This window comes from Chenopodium album, chromosome 1 (assembly GCF_948465745.1).
Source record: "Chenopodium album chromosome 1, dcCheAlbu1.1, whole genome shotgun sequence".
Taxonomy (NCBI): domain Eukaryota; kingdom Viridiplantae; phylum Streptophyta; class Magnoliopsida; order Caryophyllales; family Amaranthaceae; genus Chenopodium; species Chenopodium album.
Window position 1 is genome coordinate 40192947 of NC_137834.1, and position 11130 is coordinate 40204076.

General features: G+C 37.7%; 1 non-coding gene across 1 annotated transcript; it reads left to right on the plus strand.

The window, feature by feature from the left end:
• The first annotated feature begins 4404 nt into the window (after window positions 1-4404).
• LOC145566440 (small nucleolar RNA R71) lies at window positions 4405-4510 on the plus strand. The gene has a single exon (XR_014095422.1). It is a non-coding gene; the product is annotated as a small nucleolar RNA R71 (small nucleolar RNA).
• Window positions 4511-11130: the final 6620 nt, after the last annotated feature.

Here is an 11130-nt window from a genome sequence, read left to right on the forward strand (position 1 = left end):
CATCCTGAACTCTCCACGTGGCCTCCTCTCATTGGTCCACGTGTCTAGGGTAAAAATACCCTAAACATTTGCCCCTCACAGGGGTCACGTGTATATCACGTGGGGCCTGTGACACGTGTTCACCAATCAGAGGTGAACAGTAAGGGATAGTAAAATACCCTAAACAACAATTATAAAATAATCATAATAATAATAATAATCATCATGCTAAAGTATAATAATAACAAGATCCTAGGCATGATACTAACAAGATTAATAACAAACCCTAGCATGTCACTAAACAATAAAAATCAAATATTTAGGCCTAACATGTTATTAGGAAGAAAATAGGAAGCATCGCAGGAATCACAATTGTCATATTTGATTTTAGAAATTATAGTTATTACCTAAACATGATACTAGGAAGATAATAACAACCTAAGCATGATTTCTAAACCATAATATCAATAAAAACCATTAAAGCACTTACTTAGATGCCTTGTACCTCTTTCTAATAAAAAAATACACGCGTTAGTAACTTTAGTAACTTCAACGAATATAATAAACAAAACAATTAATTTAAATAATTTAAATAGAGAATTGGGACCAAACCCTCAGAAATAATAAACCTTTCACGTCTAGGGAGAAGGCAACTTCCAACTTGGCTTGGTGTTTCTAGGTCTTGTGAATGCGGAATTTTGTATGAAGGGTTGTTTAGAAAAGAGAGAAAGAGAAAGCTTTAGCTTTTAGAATTAGAGAGAATAAGAGAGTTGATGATTGTAGATGAGAATTGATCATTGATGATTGAAAATGGAGTTTTTAGGAGGCTATTTATAGAGAAAATCAGCCAAAAAGATAGAAAATCGAACCAGAATTCTGACGTGAAAAGAACGGAGTTAGCACCAGACGCTAACGCTAGCGCCAGGCGCCAAGCTTAGTGACAGACGCTAAATGCTGGCGTTAGGCGCTAATCAGTTTTTTTCGCGTTTTCTAAAATCAGATAAAATTTAACCGTACAGGAGGATAAAATCGTATTTTCCTCAAAAACACTCTTTTATGCTGATTAAGATTCTAAAAGTCAACAAAAGTCAATTTATCAATGCTAATTGAATTAGGAATGAAAAGAACCTTCTAGAAAAATCTAGAAGACTAAAACCATTCCTAATTGCATTAGGAATGATAAATCCATATTAGGCCCTCCTCTAGATCATTGGGCCGCATATAAGGCTCAAACTGGGCCCAGTTTAGTAATTTGGCCATAACTTCCTCAATATTCATCGAAATTGGGCTTATAATATATCGTTGGAAAGCTCTTTTCAAGCCCCATCCAACTAAACCATTATTGGACCCTTGCTATGAACCAACCAAACTGGATTGGCTGTTTTCTTAAAATAGATTTTCAAAAACAGAGAGAAGAGAAAAGAGATTAAAACTATCCGCAACACTAAACTTTCCACACTTTCATTTCATTTGATTATGAATCGACGTGAAAGGTACTCATCACCGGGTTTGGTTTTGGGGAGATACAAATGGGTGTCTATAGTGCGGCTACAGCAAGGATGCGCGCCCGCGCCATATAAGCAACTTGATTTTTTGCTTCTTTGGTGCGTTCATCTGTTGGCTCTTCGTTCAATATCATTCCAGGATTATTAAACCCATCATAATGAGCAGTTTCTAAACATGAAGAATGTGGGTTTAACATCCCTAAAATAATGACAGCACCACAATGAACTCACAAAGTTTAAACTTTCTTCAAATTTAGCACAATTTCCCTATCTCACCTCACTAATATTTCTTACCCTTGTTACCTCAAAATTCAATAAAATCAAACATACATCATATCAAAAACCGCAAAACACCTATCCATTGCTCATGCTCATTTGAATTAATCCATTTCCATGAATTCACCCTATAATTCCAAAAGAAAAACAAGTGAAAGAGAAGAAAATAAAATTAAGAAAATAGAAATCAAAAGAAAAGGTTAGAAATCTCCGGGTTGCCTCCCGGGAAGCGCTTGCTTATAGTCCTAAGCTCGATGCTCCCTCCAAATCATGGAGGGTCAAAGGACACCACCTTATTCAAAGCGGCGGAAAGTACAAATTTCTCTTCAATTTTTAGCAACTCCTCATTGTTGCTTGATGAAACCTCATTTTCTTGAACTTCAAAAACAACCTTCTCATTCTTCAACTTCAATCTCATTTGCTTCTTCCTAGAAGCCCTTGCCTTCTTCTTGGCCTTGTTCCTTATTGTAGACGGTTTAACACCATCCACTTCTTTGGAACCATCCTCCTCCTCTTGAGGACAAAGCTCAAACCAACGTGTGATGTCAATTACCTCTTCGTCCATAGCCTTTGAAAGCTCCTTTTCTTCTTCACTAACTTTTATGCCATCAAACTTCACAAGCACATCATCAAAAATCTCATGAATACCGTTAGTTGAAGAATTAATCACACACACATTATCCAATGAACGAAGGGAATTATCATTCATGATCCTTTTCACAAAAGACAAGGATTCATGCATCGGTTTTAGCTTAAAACTTTCTTTTTCATTACCAACTCTCAAAGTGATACGGCCTCCCTTAACATCTATTAAAGCACCCGAGGTAGCTAAAAACGGTCTCCCTAGAATAATAGGAATGTGGTCATCCTCTTCAATTTCTAGCATAATAAAATCTACGGGAATTGTGAAACCACCTATCCTAAGGGGAACATCCTCAACTCTTCCTTTTGGGAACTTAATGGATCTATCGGCCAATTGCAAGGTCATGTTCGTATGAAGAAGTTCTCCTAGCTTAAGCTTTTAAAACATCGAGTAAGGCATAATGCTAACACTAGCACCTAAGTCACACAATGAATTTTCAAACAACTTACTCTTGATTTTGCAAGGCATGGAGAAATTACCCGGATCTTTCATCTTCTTTTGTAGGTTATTGTGAATCAATGCACTACAACACTCACCAAGCTCTACCGAATCTATCTCATTGCACTCTCTCTTGCCACTCAAGATATCCTTAAGGAATTTGGAATATCTAGGAATTTGGGTCATAGCTTCGGTGAGAGGGATAGAAAGATGGACCTCCTTCAACATATCAAGGAATCTCCCAAATTGTTCATCTAGCTTGTTCCTCATAAACTTTTGGGGATATGGAAGGTTGGGTTTTCTCACTTCCTCTTGCACTCTCTCAACACTCTTCTTTTTCTCAAGGACCTCCTCTTTGCTCACACTCTTTGCCACATATTTCTTTTTTTCCTCACTTGAATCATAATCACTCTTCTTCTCATCCTCCTCATTATTCCTAGAAACTCTCTCTTCAAGCACTTTTCCACTCCTTGTGGTGATAAAATAAATGGGTTTCTTAGGATCAACTCCTTGAGAGGGTAGTGAAGAAGGGCTAGCATGATCTTTCAAAGTGTTGGCTAGCTGGGTGATTTGGGTTTCAAGCATCTTGTTGTGTGTAATCATCTCATTGAACTTCTTATTACTCATCGACATGTAAGTGTTCAAAATCTTGGTTTGGTTCTCAATGATCTCCTCCAAGGTAATCTTGGAAGATGGGGGTTGAGCATAAGAATTATCACCATTGCCTTGAGGTCTTGGAGCAAATCTGGGTGGGGGTCCCCTTTGGTTGTTGTTTTGAAAATTTCCCCTATTTTGATTGTTCCAATTACCCCGGCCTTGATTGTTACCAAAATTTTAGTATTGGCCACCAAGCCATGAGATTGGCCATTATTTCCATACCCTTGGCTTTGGTTTTGATTACTATAACCTTGGTTGTTATAGTTACCTCGAAAACCTTGATTTTCTTGGTTCCTATAACCACCATTGTTTTAGTTATCAAAACTACCTTGTTGGGGAGAATTCCTATTCCCAAAATTCCTTGGACCATCAAATCTTTGTCCATTGTTATTATTGGAAACAAAATTCACTTGCTCACAATCATTGTTTTCAACATCATCACAATTTTCAAAAGCTTTTGGACAATTAGAAGAATCATGGTCATAAGACCGATAAACATCACAAAAGACACAACCACTTGGCATATTACTCGAGGTAGAAGGAGGAGTAGAGTTAGAAGGTTTACCTCTCCCTTTTATGTGGGAGGGAAGACTTGGTGCAATCGAAGAGGCACTCTCTAGCTTGGCTTTAATCAATGTCATCTCCTTTCCCAAGTTTGAGATTTGGGAAGACAAGTTATTGATTGCGTTGAGATGATCAACCGAATAAACCGTTGAGCCACTCTTGCTTGTGGACTCTCCCTCCCCCTCTTGCCAATCCATGTAGTGAAGAACTACATCTTCAATTATATCTACAACCTCTTCTTCGGTCTTATTCATAATCGGTCCTCCGGCTCCGGCATCAAGATACAACTTCCCTTGGGGGATCAATCCTCCATAGAAAATTTGTATGATTTGATAAGTTAGAATTCCATGACGAGGAAATTCTCGTTGATACTCCTTGTATCTTTCCCAAGCCTCATACAAACTCTCACCGGGCTTTTGCTTGAAACTTTGGATTAGAGTTCTTGCCTCGGCGGTCTTCCTTTGAGGATAGAAACAGGAAAGAAACTCCTTAGTAACCTCATCCCATGCTCTCAAGGAATTAGGTTTCACTTCCTTGTCCAACCATTCCAAAGCCCTTCCGATTAGGGAAAACGGAAATAGCTTGAGCATTATGAAATCTTGAGAAACCCCACTAACCTTGATGGTATTACAATACTTCTTGAAATCTTTGAGATGGTTTAGTGGGCTTTCATGCTTGGCACCACTAAATTGCCTTCGTTCAATCATTGTTATCCTTACCGGCCTAATCTCAAAGTCATTGGCGGGAGTTGTTAGTGGAGCTATGCCACTCTCAAATCTATAAGCGCCGGGAGTTACCAACTCCTTCAAAGCAACTCTTGGATTAGCTCCCATGCTTACTCGATCCTCCTCTTCTCTTTCTTGGTGAATTTCCTCTCTTGGAGAGCTTGGACTCAAAGAATGATTAGTAACCCTTATCCTTGTTATTGTTCTCTTGATTTCCGAATCAAATGGCACTAAAGTCCTTCCTCTTATCCTATGCATACAAAAAACTCAAAGAAAATATCAATAGCACGGCTACAAATGTAGCCTAAAGAGAAAAATCTTTTTATATTTTTGAAATTAAGTGAAATAGGACTCAACAACAATAGCAAACAACTACGCCATTCCCCGGCAACGACACCGTTTTGATCAAGGGTTGAGACTTGGTCGTTGAAACTAATGTTCCCTCGGCCAAACAAAATTTGTATTCTCTCAACACACCTTTATACCTAGCATAGGAATAAGTCGAGGGTCAAACCACTAGGAATGGGAGGTGAATGCTAATGCTAAAGCTAAGCTATCTCTAAGTAATGAAGTAAGGTGTGTAAATTCCAAAGCAATCAAACAATCAAGAAGAAATCAAATATATCAAACACTAGGGTTTAGGATTCACATATACTCACAATGGATACAACTAATTGGGATTGGAATTGACTAAGTCGAGTGTTGCGAGAGAAAGTCAATTAAGCAATCAAGAGAGTATGGTAGGCTAATCTCCAAGAGGTCAAACTAGCGCCAACTACGAGAGACTCTAACTAGTGATGCAAGTCTAAGCATGGAGAACTTCGAAGATTTGCTTATCATGCATCAAGATAGTTTATCCCTAAACATTGATTCAAGCCAAGCATTGCATGGACACTTTCTTGGATATCAAAGCAAAGCCACGGTTTGCTTAGTGGCTTTTCTTGGAGTCTAGTTCACTTTCTTGAACTTTCTTGAATTTTCTTTACTTAGATTTTGCTTACAAGTTTTTACCTTTCACTTGAAAGGGTTTTTCTTGGTTCAAGCATTAGGATCTTTAATCTTTATTTAATTCTTTAATTTTTATTTATTTATTTAGTTGCTTTAAAAATCAGTTAGTTAGCAAAATAAATCAGTTTGGTGTATGCTTGTGCGCCAAGGTGCTTGCTCTTCAAGCAAGTTAGAATTCTAGTTTAATTAGGATTGAATTAGGGACTTGTCCTAATCTTCCTAGGTAAACTAAGTCTTATAAATAGGGCTGTAAACACACAAATAAAGATACATAGATTAATATTCAGATTTATTTCTTAAGTTGCATACTTGAGTTTTGGTTGATTGCGATCAATTGTTGTTTTGCTTGTTTTAGTTAAAACATTCGTTTGGATTGATTAATTAGGTGGATTCTTAATTGATTAATCTTAGTTTTTGTTTAATTCTTGGTGGATTTCCTGTATAGAATTAGACTTAAACATATCCCTTGTGTTTTGTTGATTTTCGGATCAATAATTCACATCATCTTTGGTATCAGAGCAGGTTTGCGCAACTTCGTCAAAAATTAAACTGGGAACAATTGGCTGGGAATTTTTGCGTGATTTTTTTTGAATTGAACTCTAAAAACGTCCAGCTATCACCATATAAAATTTCATAATTTTTAGTTGAGTAACGCGTTCTACACAGCCTCAAACTTTTGGTGTTTGTGCACTGATTTGCGGATGGGAGTCCGGTTTTTGTGTTGCCTAGTTTTCCTTCAAGATTCGATCTTTTAATCAAGATTTTTGCATAAACTGACTTGGTTTGTGTAGGAATCATGAGTGACGAGGAGGTTCCACAAGTTCCAAGGGGATTAACCTTAGAACAAGCTCAAAACCTTAGAAGAGATAGGCGAATTGACGAGTTGGCAGCAAGGATGGATGAGATATTAAAAAGGCTTGATACTCGTGCTGGAGATTCTTCAAGGAAAGGGAATTCTAACCCTAATTCTGGTTCAAGTGAGGAAGAACAACCAAGGAGGAACCCAAGGAGGCCACGAAATAATTATTCCTCAAGTGATGAATCACCAAGGCCTAGGAGGAGAGATCGACCAAAGGATGATGATAGGAACCTTAGATTAGATCTTCCCGAATTCAATGGGAGTATGAATGAACCTGAAAAATACTTTGAGTGGATTAGAAGGGCCGAGACACTATTTGATTACAAGGAGTATGATGAAAGGAAAAGATGCAAATTGGCTGAATTGAAACTGACCGGTTATGCTAGTCTTTGGTATGATAATCTAAAGAAGAAGAGGCATAAGGAGGGGCGTGCAAGAATCTCAACTTGGGAACAACTCAAGAAGCACATGAAAAAAAGGTTCGTACCTAGTGATTATATTCAAGATGTTTATCTTAAGATGCAACTTTTTAAACAAAATTCTATGACTGTTGAGAATTATATTGGTGAATTTGAAAAGTTATGCATGCTATGTGGCTTAGAAGAGATTGTTGAGCATAAGATTGCTAGATTTATTTCGGGGTTGAATGATAATATTGCTGAAAAAGTTGAATTGCAACAATATTGGTCCTTTGAGGATGTTTGCAAGGTAGCTTTGAAAGTTGAAACACATATAAAGGGGAAGAAAGGGACGTACACTAAGTCCTTTGTAAAGGGTTTCACTAAACCTTTTGAGAAGAACAGCTTGGAGAAAAGTGGTTCTAGTTCGAACTACAAGGAGACTAAATCAAAATTTGAAGCTCCTAAAAAGCTTGTTGAAGATAGGAAGTGCTTCAAGTGTGGTAGTGTTGGTCACATTGCAACTAATTGTCCATCAAAAAGAGTAATGACTGCTCAAGAGTGGGAACAAGAACAAGCTAAGTGTGAGCAGGGTAGTGACTATGAAGAAAAGAACGAAGAGGAAAACTTTGAAGAAGAGGAGGGGCATATTGACGAAATTGATCCCGAGACTCATGGTCAAAGTTTGGTTCTAAGAAGGGCGCTACACTCTAAAACCGTACCTATGGAAAACAATCAAAGGGAGAAAATCTTTCTTACAAGGTGCAAGGTAGAAGATAGGTTGTGTGACATGATCATAGACACGGGGAGTTGCACTAATGTGGTATCTACTACTTTGGTAGACAAATTGAAGTGGCCAATTACTGAACATCCAAGCCCTTATAAGCTTCATTGGCTTAATAATTCGAGTGATGTTAAGGTAACTAAACAAGCCTTAATCTCCTTTTCAATTGGTAAATTTCATGATAAAGTTTTGTGTGATGTTTGTCCTATGGATGCTTGTCATATACTATTAGGCCGTCCTTGGCAATATGATAGATTTGTGAAGTTTGATGGAAGGACTAATGTGTATGTTGTGAGAAAAGGAGAAAAAGAGAGACCGGTTGCTTTAAAACCTTTAATATGCAACAAGTCTTCTAATGTTACCTCTAATTCGAAGAATTCTTATTTGATTAGTGAGAGGGAATTAGAAAAAGAGATTTGCAGCAACAATGTGGTATATATACTTGTTTCTAATGAGATTCGAATTGATCAAGATAAACAAGCAAAGAGGCCGTATGAATTGGAATCTGTTTTAGAAGAATTCAAGGATGTCTTTCCTAAGGAATTACCTCCGGGACTACCTCCTATTCGTGGGATAGAGCATCAAATTGACTTGATTCCGGGAGCACCCTTACCTAATAAGGCAGCCTATAGAAGTAATCCGGAAGAAACAAAGGAGATGCAAAGGCAAATTGAAGAGCTTATGACTAGAGGATACGTGAGGGAAAGTATGAGCCCTTGTGCCGTGCCTACTTTACTTGTCCCAAAGAAAGATGGGAGTTGGCGCATGTGTATTGATAGTAGGAGTGTGAATAACATCACTATCAAATACCGATTTCCTATTCCAAGATTAGATGATCTACTTGATGAACTACATGGTTCAAAGTTGTTTTCTAAGATTGATCTTATGAGTGGTTATCATCAAATTCGAATGAGAGAAGGAGATGAGTGGAAAACAGCATTCAAGACTAAGTTAGGGTTGTATGGTTGGTGATGCCGTTTGGACTCACTAATGCACCTAGCACTTTCATGAGGTTGATGCATGAGGTACTTAAACCTTTCCTTGGCAAGTTTGTTGTTGTTTATTTAGATGATATTCTGATATACTCTAAAAATTTGCATGATCATCTAAATCATCTAACAAGTGTGTTTGAAGTGTTAAGAGAGAAGAAACTCTATGCTAAGCTTGAAAAATGCTACTTCTTAGTGCCTAGTGTTACTTTTCTTGGTTATGTTGTATCAAAGGATGGAGTTTCAGTTGATCATTCAAAAGTAGAGGCTATTAAAACTTGGCCTATTCCTACTAATATGAGTGAAGTAAGGTCTTTTCATGGTCTAGCTTCGTTCTATAGAAGATTTGTCAAGAATTTCTCAAGTATTGTGGCGCCTATGACCGAATGTTTGAAGAAGGACAAGGGTAAATTCGAATGGACTAAAGAAGCTCAAAGTGCGTTTGAGTTGGTAAAAAAGAAGCTATGTGAAGCACCTATACTTGCGTTACCAGATTTCTCAAGTCCTTTTGAAGTTGAAACCGATGCTAGTGGAGTTGGAATTGGAGCAGTTTTACTCCAAAAGAAGAGGCCTATTGCATATTTCAGTGAGAAATTGGGAGGAGCTCGATTGAACTATTCTACTTATGATAAAGAGTTCTATGCCATTGTTAGAGCTTTAGATCATTGGAGTCATTATCTCCGACCTAATCACTTTGTGTTGCATTCTGATCATGAAGCATTGAAGTACATACATGGACAACAAAAGCTCAATCCTAGACATGCTACATGGGTTGAATTTTTACAATCATTTAATTTTTCTTCAAGGTACAAAGAAGGGAAATCGAATGTTGTGGCTGATGCATTATCTAGAAGATACACTTTGATTGGAATTCTAAATAGCAAGCTACTTGGTTTTGAATTGATCAAAGAATACTACAAAGGTGATGATGATTTTGCTACATTGATTGAAGGGTGTTCTAAAGGAGCCGTGGGTTCTTATTTTCTGCAAGATGGTTTTCTTTTCAAAGGAAATCGACTTTGTCTTCCTAAGTGTTCTATTAGAGAGTTAGTTGTTAGAGAAGCTCATGGGGGAGGAATTGCTGGTCACTTTGGCATTACAAAGACCTTGAGTATGTTACAAGAACACTTCTATTGGCCTAAGATGCTCACGGATGTGCAACTAGTTATTTCTAGGTGTGCAACTTGTCAAAAAGCGAAGGCTACTTTTCATCAAGGCTTGTATACTCCTTTACCTGTTCCAGATTCACCTTGGGAAGATATTTCTATGGATTTTATTGTGGGATTGCCGAGAACACAACGGGGGAAAGACTCTATTATGGTTGTTGTGGATAGGTTCTCTAAGATGGCTCATTTTGTTCCTTGTCACAAAGTGGATGATGCTATGAAAGTGGCGGAATTATACTTCAAAGAGATTGTTAGATTGCATGGAATTCCAAAAACTATTGTGAGTGATCGAGATACAAAGTTCATGAGTTTCTTTTGGAAGTCTCTATGGAAGCTTGTGGGAACTAAATTGCTCTTTAGTACATCTTACCATCCACAAACTGATGGACAAACCGAGGTTACTAATCGTACTCTTGGTGCGCTTTTGCGTGGGTTAGTGAGTAAGACACAAAAGGATTGGGACATCAAGTTAGCTCATGCGGAGTTTGCTTATAATAGATCACCTACATATGCTACCAAACATAGTCCCTTTGAGGTAGTTTATGGAGTCAATCCGAAACTTCCAATTGATCTTGTTCCATTGCCTAAGGGTGAGTTAATTCACAAAGATGCCGAGTCTAAGTTGAAGAGTATGCTGAAATTACATGCTCAAGTTCGAACAAGAATAGAGAAAGTAAATGACATGTACAAAGCTAGAGCAAACAAGCATAGAAAGCAACAAGGTTACAATGTTGGAGACTTGGTATGGTTACATTTGAGAAAGGAAAGATTTCCAGGAAAACGCAAGAATAAGTTGATGCCTAGAAGTGAAGGTCCTTTCAAGATTATTGAGAAGATCAATGACAATGCTTATAAGTTAGAACTTCCGGGAGAATATGGAGTTAGTGCTACATTCAATGTTGGCGATTTGGCTAAGTATATTCCTGATGAAGAACTTCGAGATTTGAGGACAAATTCTTTCGAAGAAGAGGAGGATGATGCAAGTCTAAGCATGGAGAACTTCGAAGATTTGCTTATCATGCATCAAGATAGTTTATCCCTAAACATTGATTCAAGCCAAGCATTGCATGGACACTTTCTTGGATATCAAAGCAAAGCCACGGTTTGCTTAGTGGCTTTTCTTGGAGTCTAGTTCACTT